The sequence below is a fragment of the Dermacentor andersoni genome, chromosome 8 (genome assembly GCF_023375885.2).
Source record: "Dermacentor andersoni chromosome 8, qqDerAnde1_hic_scaffold, whole genome shotgun sequence".
Lineage (NCBI taxonomy): Eukaryota > Metazoa > Arthropoda > Arachnida > Ixodida > Ixodidae > Dermacentor > Dermacentor andersoni.
The window spans coordinates 29,961,926-29,975,706 of record NC_092821.1 but is presented as its reverse complement, the minus strand read 5'-3'; the positions used below and the strand labels follow the sequence as shown (position 1 = coordinate 29,975,706).

The window sequence follows — 13,781 nt, the reverse complement described above, 5'->3', positions numbered from 1 at the left end:
ACTAACATTTATTTAGCACATTTCAAAACCCGCAGGCAAGCACCGATGACAACGTGTTTTTGATCTCTGCAACGTCGAAGTGAAGAGAAAAAGTAAAAGGAGTTAGTTTAGCCTTATGTCTCTGTTAGTGTACCTGGGCAGGACAGCACAAAGGAGTGATCCACAAGATTTTAACTTCAAATTACGAATTAAAGCAAACATTTTAGTTGTCTGCGTTGTCCCACATACTCAGAATGGCGTTCACGCGCCTTGGGCCCAAAGCCTCTTTTCGGGCGACATCCTTGTGGGCATTGGAACGCCGCCCAAATAGAGACTTGTGCTCCAACTCTTCTGCGCTGAAAAGAACCTTCAGGAGGCCCCGTGCAAATCTTGAGCCTTAGTTTTTTTGCATCTCGCCGCAGTCGTGCCAGCGTGGCCTCATCAAGGAGGATTCCTTCGCCGAGGTCCACCTGAAAACGAAACGCAAACATTAGTTCTGGTTTTTATGCTTTGTAACTAAAACATTTGTCTTTCCACTGCTGTAATATTCGAAAAATGATAATCTCTTACTTAGATGGTCTATTGTAGGAAGTCATGCTATGATACAGTAGCATAGCTGACTTTGCAACAAAAGCTGTGAATTTTATCTATAGGTCTCAAAAACACTTTCAATGAGTCAGTATGCAATAGAAATGTAATGGCTTCATTCGGCATTGCTGCATCTAGACTTTCCAGTTCACGTAAAACTTGCAACAATTGCTGCCCCATTTCACTCTTCAGAAGTGAAGTGTGTTTAATGTTTTGACTTTATTTTATGTCACCTTAGCAGCGAATTCCAGCAATTATGTAAGTTTTATCACCAACTCTTCTTTCGTCCTAATTAGCCGTTTTTAAGTTGGGGCACTCCCACTCTTTGAGCCACAGGCATTAAAATAAGAACTCCTGCATTCAGCCCATTTGCTCATACGTCTTTTGCTCTCCCATTCATGTGCTGCTGCAGCAGACCACGCATTGGTCCTTACAGCATCAACATCAAAGGTAGCTCACCATGCTATAGTGGCTTGGATGAGTATGGTATCAGAAGCATATGTCAGAAGGAGTGCCAGGCTAAAAGTATCTTACAGCCTTTGAGATAATGGCGTTTAACTTGGTCAGGTGCTAGCAACTCATCGTCCTAATTAGCCAGTGTTTCATTTGGGCACTTCAACTCTTTCAGCCACACACATTAAAATAAGAACTCATGCTCCTGGCTCCAGCCCATTTGTTCGTACGTCTTCTGCTCTCCCAATCCCGCACTACTGCAGCAGATTGCGCGTTGGTCTTTACAGCATCAACATCAATGGCAGCTCACCATGCTAGTGGCTTGGATGAGTAAGGTGTCGGAAGGGTATGCCAGATGGAGTGTCAGGCTGAAACTATCTTACAGACTGAAATAATGGCGTTGAACTTGACTGAGTGAGCATCATTCAGGGCTGTACAAGATCTCTGCAACAACATATTGCACCGCACCGGTTAGTACCAACAGCGTTTCATCCATATATCAGTGTAATTTCTGCACGTGCAGCATCTACTTACAATCACGTCACAAATGTTCTAGGCTCGTGCAGACTAGCTAGTTCACATGGCACACTCAGGTGGTTGGCAACAGCCGAACTTGCATGTGTGTGTGCAGTACTGCTATGGGCAGATTAGCCTACAAGTTGGCGAGTGGCATGCAATAGAGCACATGCCATTTTCAGACGAGAATGCCAACATACAAAATAGGCCTGTGCGTTGGGTTGTTGAAGGCCAATTTGACAAGTGCTTTGAGCACAATGACTTTCGGCATATTTTCAATTTCAATTTTATTTTCCCATCTTACAACACAGATGGGTTGCAGAATAAATCTGCACTAGGGCAGCCTGACAAGTCTACAAACCTAATGTTCAGCAGGGAGGCAGTACTGGAACTTGTACGAAAAAACAAACGAACAGATAAGTATATCAAGTAGACACTAAAGTATACACGAAACAATAATACGTGCACACAAGTAAACTAAAGCCATGGAATTAAAAAACATAGTATGAAGCTCTTCGCGCGAACGAGAAAACAAATGAAGATTAATGAGAGTATAACCATTAAGAAGAGATGGAAGAATATAGTGAAGGCGTTCTTGTCCAAGTTTAAGTCGAGGTGTCGGTATTATCCATTCCTCGCCATGTCTTGTTGGATAGCTGAACGTTTTTTTCTTTAGTTCTGCTAATTTCCTGAGATTGGTTATATTATTCCTAATTTCCGATTTAAAGATGACACTGAGACGATATTTATAGAGATTATGTACTTTAATCACTCTAGAATGACTAAACAAAACTGCACTTGGATGTCGGTATGACGTATTATACACATGTCGGAGATACCTTTTTTGGATTAGGTGAATACGTTCAAGGTTAGTGAAGGTTGTGGTACCCAAAACTAAGTGGCAATATTTCAAATGCGAGTTGAAGATCGAGTTGTAAATCAGCATTTTAGTTTGTGTAGGAAGGACGTTTTTTAAACGACCTGTAGCGCCAGTGATTTGAGCTATTTTGTTTGAGACGTAATTAACGTGATGATCCCATGACATATTGGAGGGAAATATAACCCCTAGGCATTTGAACTGCTCTATTTTTTCTACAGGACGTGAATTCAAAATAATATCTTCATGCGGTGGGATAAGTTTATTTTTTGGTTTGAAAATGACTGGCTTATCTTACCCTCGTTTGTCTTCATTGCAACGTTGCATTGATCAATGACTTCGGAAATGTTATTACCGGCAAGAAATAGACTTGTATCATCCACATAGACGACAAACTTTGCATCATAGTTAATATTTATTATATCATTTATATAAATGTTGAAGAGTAAAGGTCCTAGCGTTCTTCCTTGAGGGACACCGCACATGAGAGGTTTCGGTTCAGACTGCATACCATTAATTAATACCACTTGTTGCCTAAATGATAGATAAGAGTTCAATAATGATAGTGCTTTCCCTCGGATACCATAGTGCTGTAATTTATTAAGCAGTATTTTATGGCCCACGAGGTCAAAAGCCCTTGAAAAGTCCACAAACACACCAATGACAATAGCTTTGCTTTCTAGTTGTGTTATTATATATTCTTTGTGTTCGAGCAATGCAGACTCAGTTGATTTGCCTTTGCAGAAGCCAAACTGAAATGGTGTTAGCAGGTTAAATTTATGAATGAAGTTAGACAGCCTTAGATGAAGCATTCTTTCAAAGGCTTTTGAGAACACTGGCAGAATTTAAATTGGTCTGTAATTACGAAGAACATTTTGATCTCGCTTTTTAAAAAGGACAACGACTTTCACTAATTGTATTTTGGGGGGAAACCTACCGTTACTAAAGAGATGTTAAAGATGTGAGCAAGTATGGGAGCGATAACTTCAGCTACATGCTTGACTGGCCGAATTTGAATGTCATCAATATCACAGCTACTGCTGTTGTTGAGATTTCTTATTACTGACACTACTTCACCTTCCGTAACAGGATGCAGGAAGACTGATTCATCATTTCGAATGTGCATGTATTTGCTAGCATCTGATTGAGCAGAGCTAGTATTCAGGTTTGTTAAAAACGTATTGAATACATTAGCCAATTCCAAACCATAAACTTCCTTTTCATCAATATTTAGTTTGGTTAATGCAGTGTGTGCACTATTACGCTGTAAGAGAGTAATTAATCTTGCCCATAGTGCACTATGTCGAGCATTCTTGACGTCTAGAAGTGACAGGTGATAGGAAGTTCTTGCAGATCGCAGTTTTTTAGTCAATTTGTTCCTGTATTTCTTAAAGACCGCAAGGTCCTCAGCCTGACGAGTGCACAAGAAATTTGTGTATAACTTTTGTTTGGTTTGTATTTCTCCGCGGAGCTCTAACGTTATCCAGGGCTTGCGGGTTTTGCGACTTTTTATGCGGGTCCCACGAGGAAAGCAGTGATGATAAATTTGTTTAAATGTATCAAACGTATTATAGGCTATATCTGCGTCATCTAGTTCAGATATCTTGCTCCAATCTATTTTCACAAGCTGGTTCCCGAAGGATGTCAGTGATGTCTCTGTAATTGCTTGGTATGTGACTGATGTATTTTTGCTCCCCATTGCACCAGGCTTCTCTATGCAAACACGGGAAGGTGATCACTAATGGAACACGATAAAACGCCCTATATAACATTCGTCTGCATAGAGTTAGTGATAATTAAATCAAGCACAGAATGGCTTTCACTTGTGACTCTCGTTGGTATATTAATCAGGTTAACAAAACCATTAGACACAATGGATGTATTAAAATCTCTAGCAGATGGACTCGGAATATTCATGTCAATAGTAAAATCGCCGCAAGCTAGTAACGTTTTCCGATTATGACGCTCAACAACAGAAGCCATACACAGGCCACAGAACTCCAGAAATGACGAAATATTACCGTCCGGAGGCCGGTAACATACAGAAAACACAGTGCTTTCCGTACAAACCGACAGAATTTCATAGTCTCGGGTTATTACAGTGTACTATTCAAGTAATTGACCTTCTAGATCGTTGATGAGCAGTAGTGCAACACCACCACCGCGGACATTTTGCCCATTTACGTAGTATGTGGTATAGTCTTCCAATCTGAAAACACCGTAGTCACAAGTGCTCCATGTCTCTTTTCAATTTTCTGCAATAATGTTAACAGAGAAACCGGCAAAGAATTCTTCTAAGCACTATGTTTTGTTTTTCACTGACCTAGTATTGAGGTGAATACATTTGTGATTAGCCCTCGAGAACTTTGACACTGCTTGGTTAATATCATTAGACAAATAATAGCGAGTCTCATTCATCGTGCTTTTTTTTAATACAAAAGAATAAACTTGTTATCAGTTATAGTTTACCAAGGTCGTCTTTACTCCTAATAACAGTGGTAGCTGCTCCACTGGACTTTCGAACAAGAATATTTCCATTTACATACCAGACTAAATCATAGCCTATTGCTTTTGCCCTCTCTTTCGCAGCTCGAAGAATTTCGCTGTGGAAGCGAGTTAAATTTGCCTGAATGAAAACTTCCGGTTCACTGTTCTTGAGCGCACTCTTTTTCTGCAGCCATGTGTCCCTTATCTGTTGTCTGGCAAACCTGATAATTCCGGGAACATTATATTGCTTCGATGGCAGGCGGTGAGCTGATACAACGTCAGCATCAGTTAGCCGAGGAACACGAAGCCTGTCAGCAACGTGATCTAGTGACGATAATAGGTTCTCGCCAGCAACAATAGGGACACCATGCACCTCCAGATTAAGCCGCCAGCTGCGAAACTCCAAGTCATTTACCTGTTGCCGAAGCTCATGTTGTACTGCGGTGTCGACCATGTCCTTTTCCTCTAGTTCTGTCTCCCGCGTTCTGAGAGCCTTTATTTCACTGTCTTGTCGGATTATCTTTTGTTCAAAATCGTCAAACGTTCCCGACATAAACAGGAGTGATTTTTCCATATCATTGATTTTTCCAACCAGGGCAGGCAGGCTTTCGAGCTTTTTATTTATGGGCGCGAAAACCTCCGTTTCAGCTTCGCCGTGAGCAGCGCGTGCTGCAGTGTTTCTGCATGCTGGGCATCTCCAGGTGATTTTGGCACTTTCCGATTTTTTTAAAATGACTTCTCAGCTACACCAGCGCACTTGCCAAAGTGGTAATCAAGAGAGCACTCGGAGCGCTGCGCCGACCCTTCGTCTTTACGAACGGGCAACTGACAAGAAGAGCAAGTATGCGACATAGTTGAAACTTTCACAATGTGAGCACAACAAGGGAAACCTTAACAAGAGCAAACGGGACTACAGGGCAACACTGTGGCAGCGGCAGCAGCAACGCTGTATGTTGATTCTTAACACAATAAGAAGAAATAATTTGAGCACCAACCTGTAACAAGGAGGATTCAACGATTAGTAGGTGTTCCCACGAGCTGCCACCGCTGCCAAATGATCGCCAAGGAGCTTGCCATGCGCTTGGCAAAGATCGTGGAAACGGCGAAGCGAGATGATCGGGGCTTCCGGCGTGGCACTCCTTGCAGCGCTTCCCCAGGTACGGTACGAAGTCAAAAGGCACGTACGATGGCTTGCATCAGCAGAGCATGCAAGCTGTAACAAGCAGGATTCAACGATTAGTAGGTGTTCTCACGAACTGCCACCGCTGCCAAAAAAACCTTGACATACTAAGGAGACACACTAAATTATGACACAACATTATGTTTGTCTCTCCATATATGAAATAAGCAATTTGTACCATACGATGAAGCTTGTGTGTAAAGTATGTGGCGATGCCACCAACTTTGATTGCGGTTAGCCTTATGCAATGAGCTGTTGATCACTATAGGAGGGTTACATTGTTTTCAAAGAACAGTAGTCGACCTAGAAAAACAGGACCCTTTGTTTGCAGAATAAGCAACCAAAACATGCAAAAATGAAACAGAGCCTGGTATATTACTTGCTTCTTTACGATGTCCATAATGAGGTGTGAAGTTCAGAACAAAGAAGTCTGGTTTCTTTTTCTTTAACCAAAGTTTTGCTACCAAATAAATGAAGAAAAGAATTTTGAAGGAATAACCTATATAACTAAGATGTTTTAATGTTTCCATTTAGTGTGTTTTGTGAGGTGGGCTAGGAGCTTCTGAAAGTCCTGCTGCTTGGTTCAGAAATGGAGCAGCTCCATTTTTTTATAGAAGCAGAATTAAATGCACCTGCAATCAATGTAATGGAATTAAAGTAGTACTGCTGCACAGAATATGAACTGTTATATGTAGGAACTGCACAGTTGTGATAAATAACCTAAAAGAAGCAAAGTAGCCATAAATCAGTTGCAGTAGGGATATACGAAGTTTAGGACAACCAGAGCTACACTAACTGCCAATAAATGTGGTGACATCACTTAAGCTTTACGCCCACCTTTAAAGGCAAACTTTCAAGATCCTTTAAATAGTCTTTTTTGTTAAAATGATTTTACCTTTAACAAAATTGAAGCGATTCGCACTAGACCTAGCTGCGCGGGCTGCTGGGCTATAGAATATCCATCTTAATGGTGTCTTACAAATAGTCTACTGCACTGTATTTTATAGATAACTTCTGAACAGGTCTTTAGAACAAATTCTTCATATTGAATAATGTCATGGACAAATGTCAAGAGTTTTGGACAAATTCTATATTTTCTGGCTAGTACACTGGAGAGAGAAATGAGATGCGAAAGGCAGGGAGGTTAACTGGAAGACTGATATTCAGTTTGTTACCCTACACTGGGGAACGAAGAAAGGCAGACAGGAATTAAATGCACACGGTGCATTACAAATGAAGGCTATGTGTATTTTACAGGAACGTTCCACCTCAACACTTGCACTACACTTAAGAGTACAACATGTGAGAGTTTGCGGTAGCTGCTCCATGTAGAAGGCTTTCCTAATAGATGTAAAGGAAGGTTTTGTGCATTTTCTACTAAATAAGAATAGTTCTGATAAGATCAAATGACAAGATAGCTAATATGTGCTGTGCTTGACTGTAGAAAAGAGAAACTGATTGACCTTTTAAGCTTTTGCTATATCCTTATTTACACGGGTCAATTACCCCCGCCCCCCACACACACACACAACAGTCTGCCAGAAGAAATCGCATCAGCTTCTTACTTTTGGTGCTGACACGACTGCGATGCGCTCACCCCCACCGGCACCACCTGTTTTATCAAGGATGTGTTTCAACCTCCTTACCATCCTTGAGGAGTCTTCAAAAAAGAAAACCAAACTGTGAACAAGTGAATTGTGCCTCGGTTGAATGTGCACATGTTGATCTGACTACGCCAGGCAATTCTTAATGCGATTCACTTGCTGGTGATGCTGTTCCTAGTGATTACTGCTGCAATGCCCCTTTCTACCTCAACAATTTCTGACATTGGTTATTTACGTAGTAGCGGAGAAGCACATGGACGAAAGAAACGGGCCACAGTTCTAACTATCAACTGAGTGTTTACTGCACGAAAGCAGATATATATATCACTGCACAATACAGGAAGGGAGAAGGAAGACACAAACAAAACAAACCATCAAGATGAACTCGAATAGGCAGCTAATGTGCCAAACATTTTCTCGAATAAGGAGACTGATGGGCAACTAACACAATCCCTATTCCTAATCTCTGCAGCTTCTACCATTTCTCTAGTCAACTGGTCAGGGTGTCAGGCCAGCGATTGAATGCGATAAAACAGGCTCGCATCTGCAGCGTGTGCAATGTCCGGCAAGGTGGCCAGATAGGGTTACTTTTTCAACGTTGTTCGTGTTCTCACGTAATCGCTCGTTGATGCAATTACGTGTCTGTCCCACATACTCTTTGCCACAGTCCAACAGGATGCAGTAAACCACCCCTTCAACACAAGAAACAAGTGGTTTTCGGTGGGTCTTGTTGCACCCACGTGGCCTGCACGTATCCGCGTTTACCCTTGTGCACGAACTAGGCTGCTTCGGAGGAGCAGGGAAACCGATATCTACACCGACACATTTCCCAAACTTTTTCAGATTGTCACTAATACCATGTAGGTAGGGCAAGACGATTACTTTCTTTACTTGTGTCACCTGGTCAGTGGCATTGCGAATGCTGACTGCCACGGTGGTGAATACATGCTACGGGTAACCTGCATCTAACAGATGTGAGACTTGGTTCAGAGAATTCAGTACAAAGTGCGGGCTGGACTTCAAAAGGGCGTTTTTGAAGCACAAGTTGACAATAGCTCACTTCACTAGCATTGAATGAGGAGAGTATAAGAATGAGTTTCTTGCCTCTAGGCTCGTACAGCCAACAAGAGGCAAAAAGCCGCGCTTGCATACTCATGAGTTCATGAATGGCCATAACCATAGTGTCTTACAAAGAGTATTCTACATTCTATTTGACAGATTACTGATGAACAAGTATTTAGAAGAAATGCTTGATATTGAATAGAGTTATGAACAAATTTCAAGAACAGTAGTTGCCAAATTTTATATCTTCTTGCTTGTAGTTTGAAAAATAAATGCACAGAATGCACCATGAAAGAAATGTATATGTACATTTACAGCAAGGTGCCACAATTACTTGCCCTATACTCAAAAGAATAATTTGCATGTAAATTTGTATTTTCTCGGCTAGATTGAACTTTGGCACACATGCAACTGAAAAACACTTTGCTTCAAGGAAATGGCAACTCGTGGCATCAAATGCTTTGGCAGAGCACGCAGGAATGATTAAGCACAACAGTGACTGCATGAACTCTAGTGCGATTGGCCAGGAAAGAAACTGGAAGCCACACCTATACCTGTGGGGTCCACAGAGATAAAAACAGGACACACATATCGAAACAGAGGAACCCTCTCCGTGTTATACACGATGTTTGCGTCACGTGCTAAAACCTACTATGTAGGCACTTCTACTTTGTTGCCCCATTGAGAATAAGGCTTTCTAAGGAAGCCAAACAACTTTTAAAGTTTTATTTGATTAGTCTGTCATTCTTTGTCATGTTCCATCCAACCAGACAAGCTTCCATCAAACTCTCGATGATAGAACCTTTGTGCAAAAGCATTAAGGCACTTTTTGTCTAAACCATGTATTTCGGTAGTAGAACACATTTTTCTCGGTGCTCTAGAGTGCATTATTCGCAGTATGAAACCTCAATTCGCTAAGAAGTGCAACAAATAATTACGCTATATCAAAAAGTAAATAGTTCAAAAATTAAGTGCAAGGCAGCTTGAGCTTGAAGCAAACCTCCTTGCGACATCTTGGTAAATCTGAGGGAAAGTAAAATAAGTTCTTCGCATTACACAAGTAATTGCAAAAAACAAGCTTTATCCCATGCCAACCGAAAAAGGGCAAAGCAATGGAGAAAAATTATGGCAATGTAACAGTGAATTGTCAGCATGGAGCTGTGCTGTCGTGGTATGGCTTGCAACTACTGCACTGGGCTCGCTGTTATATAATTCAGCAGTTTCCTATACCACGTTAGGAACTCAAATTTCTGTAATGTATAAAGGAGACCAGCTTCCAGCCTGAAACGAACCTGCACTTGGGACTCATAGTGAGCTTCTAACATTAAAAGATTAATGATTTGTCATAAGTTTGAGGAATTGAACTCTCCTACTGACTAGGAATTCAGCAGCTACCTAATAAAGCAAAAAATATATTGTTTTATGCAAAGGTATTTAGGAGGTGAAGTATGGCATACAATACATGTGTGACCAATTGGAGGGAGGAATATAGGCACACAGGCAATAATGTGAGAATTTAACTCCGTAAGACTGCATAATGAAAAGAAAAATAATACATGTCTGGACACTTCATGCATCTCAACGAGGTTCTTAGAAAGGCAATTTGGCTAGATAATTATAGAACCTGTATGGAGTATAGCATGCATAATTACTTAAGCCCCCCCCCCCCCCCAATTATATGCAACTCAGAGGAGGCTACTTTGGTAAGTTGATTAAACTGAGGCAATCCAGATCACGAAAAGATCTGCCACTAGAAATCTCGAAAATGGACATACAGTAAAATTATTGCATATTGCACGAACGTATCCTACAACTCACAAGGTAGAGAGTTTTGTACGCATCTTTCTGAAAGCATGCAGGTCATGTGCTTTATCGTTGTGCTGACCAGCTTTCAGCAGTGCAGCAGGTTCCGGCGGGGTCAAGGGATGCCTCCAGAATCCGCATAGCCCTGAACAGTAAGAAATGTTTGTTTATTGTAATGTGAAGGAGGAAATTTCTGATTTATCAGTGTCATGTGGAATTGCAAAGAGTGCCTCACATAGCCAGCTGCATCAATCTGTTTGGTTGTACAAATCTGTTATATCTCAGGAGGTAAACCATTCTATTGCAGTGGCCATAAAGTTAGCTTACGATGTTGAGGGCCATTTCAGTGTCGGTTTACGCTTCATTTGCTTTGTCATGTTACTGAATAGTGAGGGCATTGTTTGTACTACAGTTTTCTAAAATAATTTCTGCACTAATTCAGAGAAACTCATGCTCTTGAGAAGCATTCCAACCTGGGAAATCTTGTCTCGCATGTTCAGGCAGATGTACTATTAGAATTTTTTATTGTCCCAGCTGAAATGCTTCTTTTGCAAGTAACTTGTTCTTAGTTATGTTATAGTAGAAAAATAACTCAACCATCAAGATTGTGCTTTATCGTTACTCGGTTATTTCTTGTGAAGCTTTCATTGGAAATGACTTATCTTGTATTTCGGATGCGTTACGTTTTGGAACCATGCTATTCTTTATTTTCATATCTGTTCTGTGGCAATAGCCTTCACTAGCACCTGCCTTAGAGTAGTGTTACACTTACCATCTTCAACGGGCACAACAGCATTTTATGACGTAATATTCCCTTGTATAGCTACTGTCATTGTTATGCTACACCAGAATACTTGTGAATGGGATTACAGGCATATATCAGACTTGTGAGCAAACATTTTTACTGTGGCTAGTTTTCGTGCAAGCTTCACAGTTCAGCCATTGCAGCAAACACCGCAGCAAGCGGCTGTCCATTTCTCTGAACCCGTACCTCCTTTAATGCTCTAGATAAAGCAAAACGAAGACCTTGAAGATATGCACGATTCGCTGCCTTCTTTTATGACCTTATTCTATTCTACTGCGGCCTCAGCTTTACTAGACCTCAGCCTCTATTTTCTTAGGTTGCGGAGGTTTGAATGAAATCTTGTGGTGGTGAGTTTAGTGTATTAGCGCCGTTCGCGCTAACCCCTCGGATGATTTCCGGGCATTTTTAGACTGTAGCTAATGCGAACGAGTGAGCTGGCGTCTCACCCAATTATGAAACCCGTCTGCCATTGCAGACGGGTTTCATGCACCGTCTTGGCGATTCCAGCAGCGCAGTGGTATTGATCATTTTGCATGTGGTCGATACAAGTGATGCCTCTGATCCGGCGCACCTTTCTCATCATCATAATGGCAAGGTGGCGCTGAATCGCCTTCATGGCTGGCCAGCATTCCCCCCAATATACAGTGAAGTCTTCTCATAATGAAGCTGAAGGGGAAACAGAGCTACTTCGTAATATTCATTATCACATGTACTACAATGTGAATCTGTATAGGGATTCCGAGGAGAATTTTGCAGGCTTGGTTATATCCCGCTTTGTTATAACAACGTTTGGCAGCAGGTCGGATGACTGTGCGATAGATCTTTGACTTCAGGTTTTTTTTCATGCGCTGGGTACGGAGCACAGCAGTCGCTATGAGCCACTTCAGGTAGGCAGCGTTTACTCATGCTTTGGTTTCGTGCTTGAGCGACTAGCTCGACAACCCGAGGTATTCGCAGTGTTTGGCGTGATGCAGGCCATCAATGCTGGGGTTCACTGTCTTCTTCATTTGAGTCTATGGTCAGCTACTCAGTCTTAAGGTTTAGCTCGAGTTGGTTCTCCGTTAGGCGGTCGTACCAGGTCTGAACAAGCAGCTGCAGATGAGACGCGTGTGGCAAGTATGACGTCATCTGTATAGAGCAGAGTGTAAGGTGATGTTCATTGCAGGTCGTGCATGATGACGTCCATAAAGAGCACGAACAGCTAGAGCGAGAGGCTGGAGCCTTGGTGCACGCTGACCGAAATTCCCAGTTGCTTCCACCCTCTGGTGGCACTTTAAGCTTGACTCCTTGTGTTACGGATGGCAGAGAAGCTGAAACGATGCGAAGAGCTTCTACGGCCCCTACGGCCCTACGGCTTGAGGTCAAAGAATGCAAAATAAAGGATTCTGCATCTGGATGAGCTTCTCAACGAGCAGTCTCTCCGCGTGAATTGTGCCGGTCATTCTGCAGCCTTTCACGAAGCCAACCTTGTTGACAGTGTGCTAGATGTCTCGAACCCAGCTGTCGAGGACATATTCAAATACTTCGATAGTGTGTTAGAGGAGGTAGGCCGGCCTGTAGTTTTTGCACTCAGCTGGATTACCTTGCCAGTTTCATATGGGTGCTGTTGTGCTTTTCTGCCAGTTATCGAGCACATTTCTCTCTTCAACAATGCAGTTTAGAAACCTGGCAAGCCAACTAGTGGGGCTCCAGCTCCTGGCTCTCACGAGCTGTGCCACAGCATCATGAGATCCTGATGCACTGCCAAACTACTTGAGTGCCTCACTGTCCTCTTTTGCGGCAATGAGCGGAACGGGGCCGGGTGTAGGTTCGGGGATCGGCGGGCGCGAGAAGTTCATGGACCTCTATATTTAATAACACTTTGAATACTTCCACTTTCCCTCACATGGTGAAAACTTCTCGGGTTTTTCCTGTACTTAAATGTGTCTAAATTTTGTCTTGAAGGTGCTGCTGCAGTAACTCCATTGTCAACGTTTAGTTTACCACTTCCATCAGTGATTCAGTAGAACTGGTTAATGTCCTATGTTCGTTGATGCAGACGCTTGACAAAGTGGGAGAAGTCCTTGCCCTTCTCGCACATCAAGTATCCTATTGACCACGACCTAGTGGGACAACATCTCTGCGGCAATGGCCTTCACTGCTCTGCTGGCTTCATGGTACACCGCTCAGGTTGCCGATGTCGTTGAGTGTGGCGCCTCTTTTCACGTACTTCCGCCTTAATCTCCTCTGTTCACCAACAAATGTAAATTTCAGCTGATGTTCCTATTCTGTTATTGTAAGGCCATTGTATATGCAGCTTAGCAGTTTCCTAGTGGGATGACCCTACCAGCTCTTCATAGTGCAGGTCTGGTAGTGGTTTCTGTGTTTTAAATGCATTTGGATAGGTAAAGCACAGTTATTCACCAGTAAAAGCTTCCCCTCAATTTA

At 42.2% G+C, this 13,781-nt stretch overlaps 1 long non-coding RNA gene across 1 annotated transcript; it reads right to left on the bottom strand.

Annotated features, from left to right (window-relative positions):
* On the bottom strand, positions 1 to 6,160 carry LOC129383451 (uncharacterized). The gene is made up of 3 exons (XR_008611357.2): positions 5,896 to 6,160; positions 1,331 to 1,464; positions 1 to 449 (listed from the first exon to the last, which is right to left on the bottom strand). It is a non-coding gene; the product is annotated as an uncharacterized lncRNA (long non-coding RNA).
* Between the last annotated feature and the right edge of the window lie 7,621 nt (positions 6,161 to 13,781).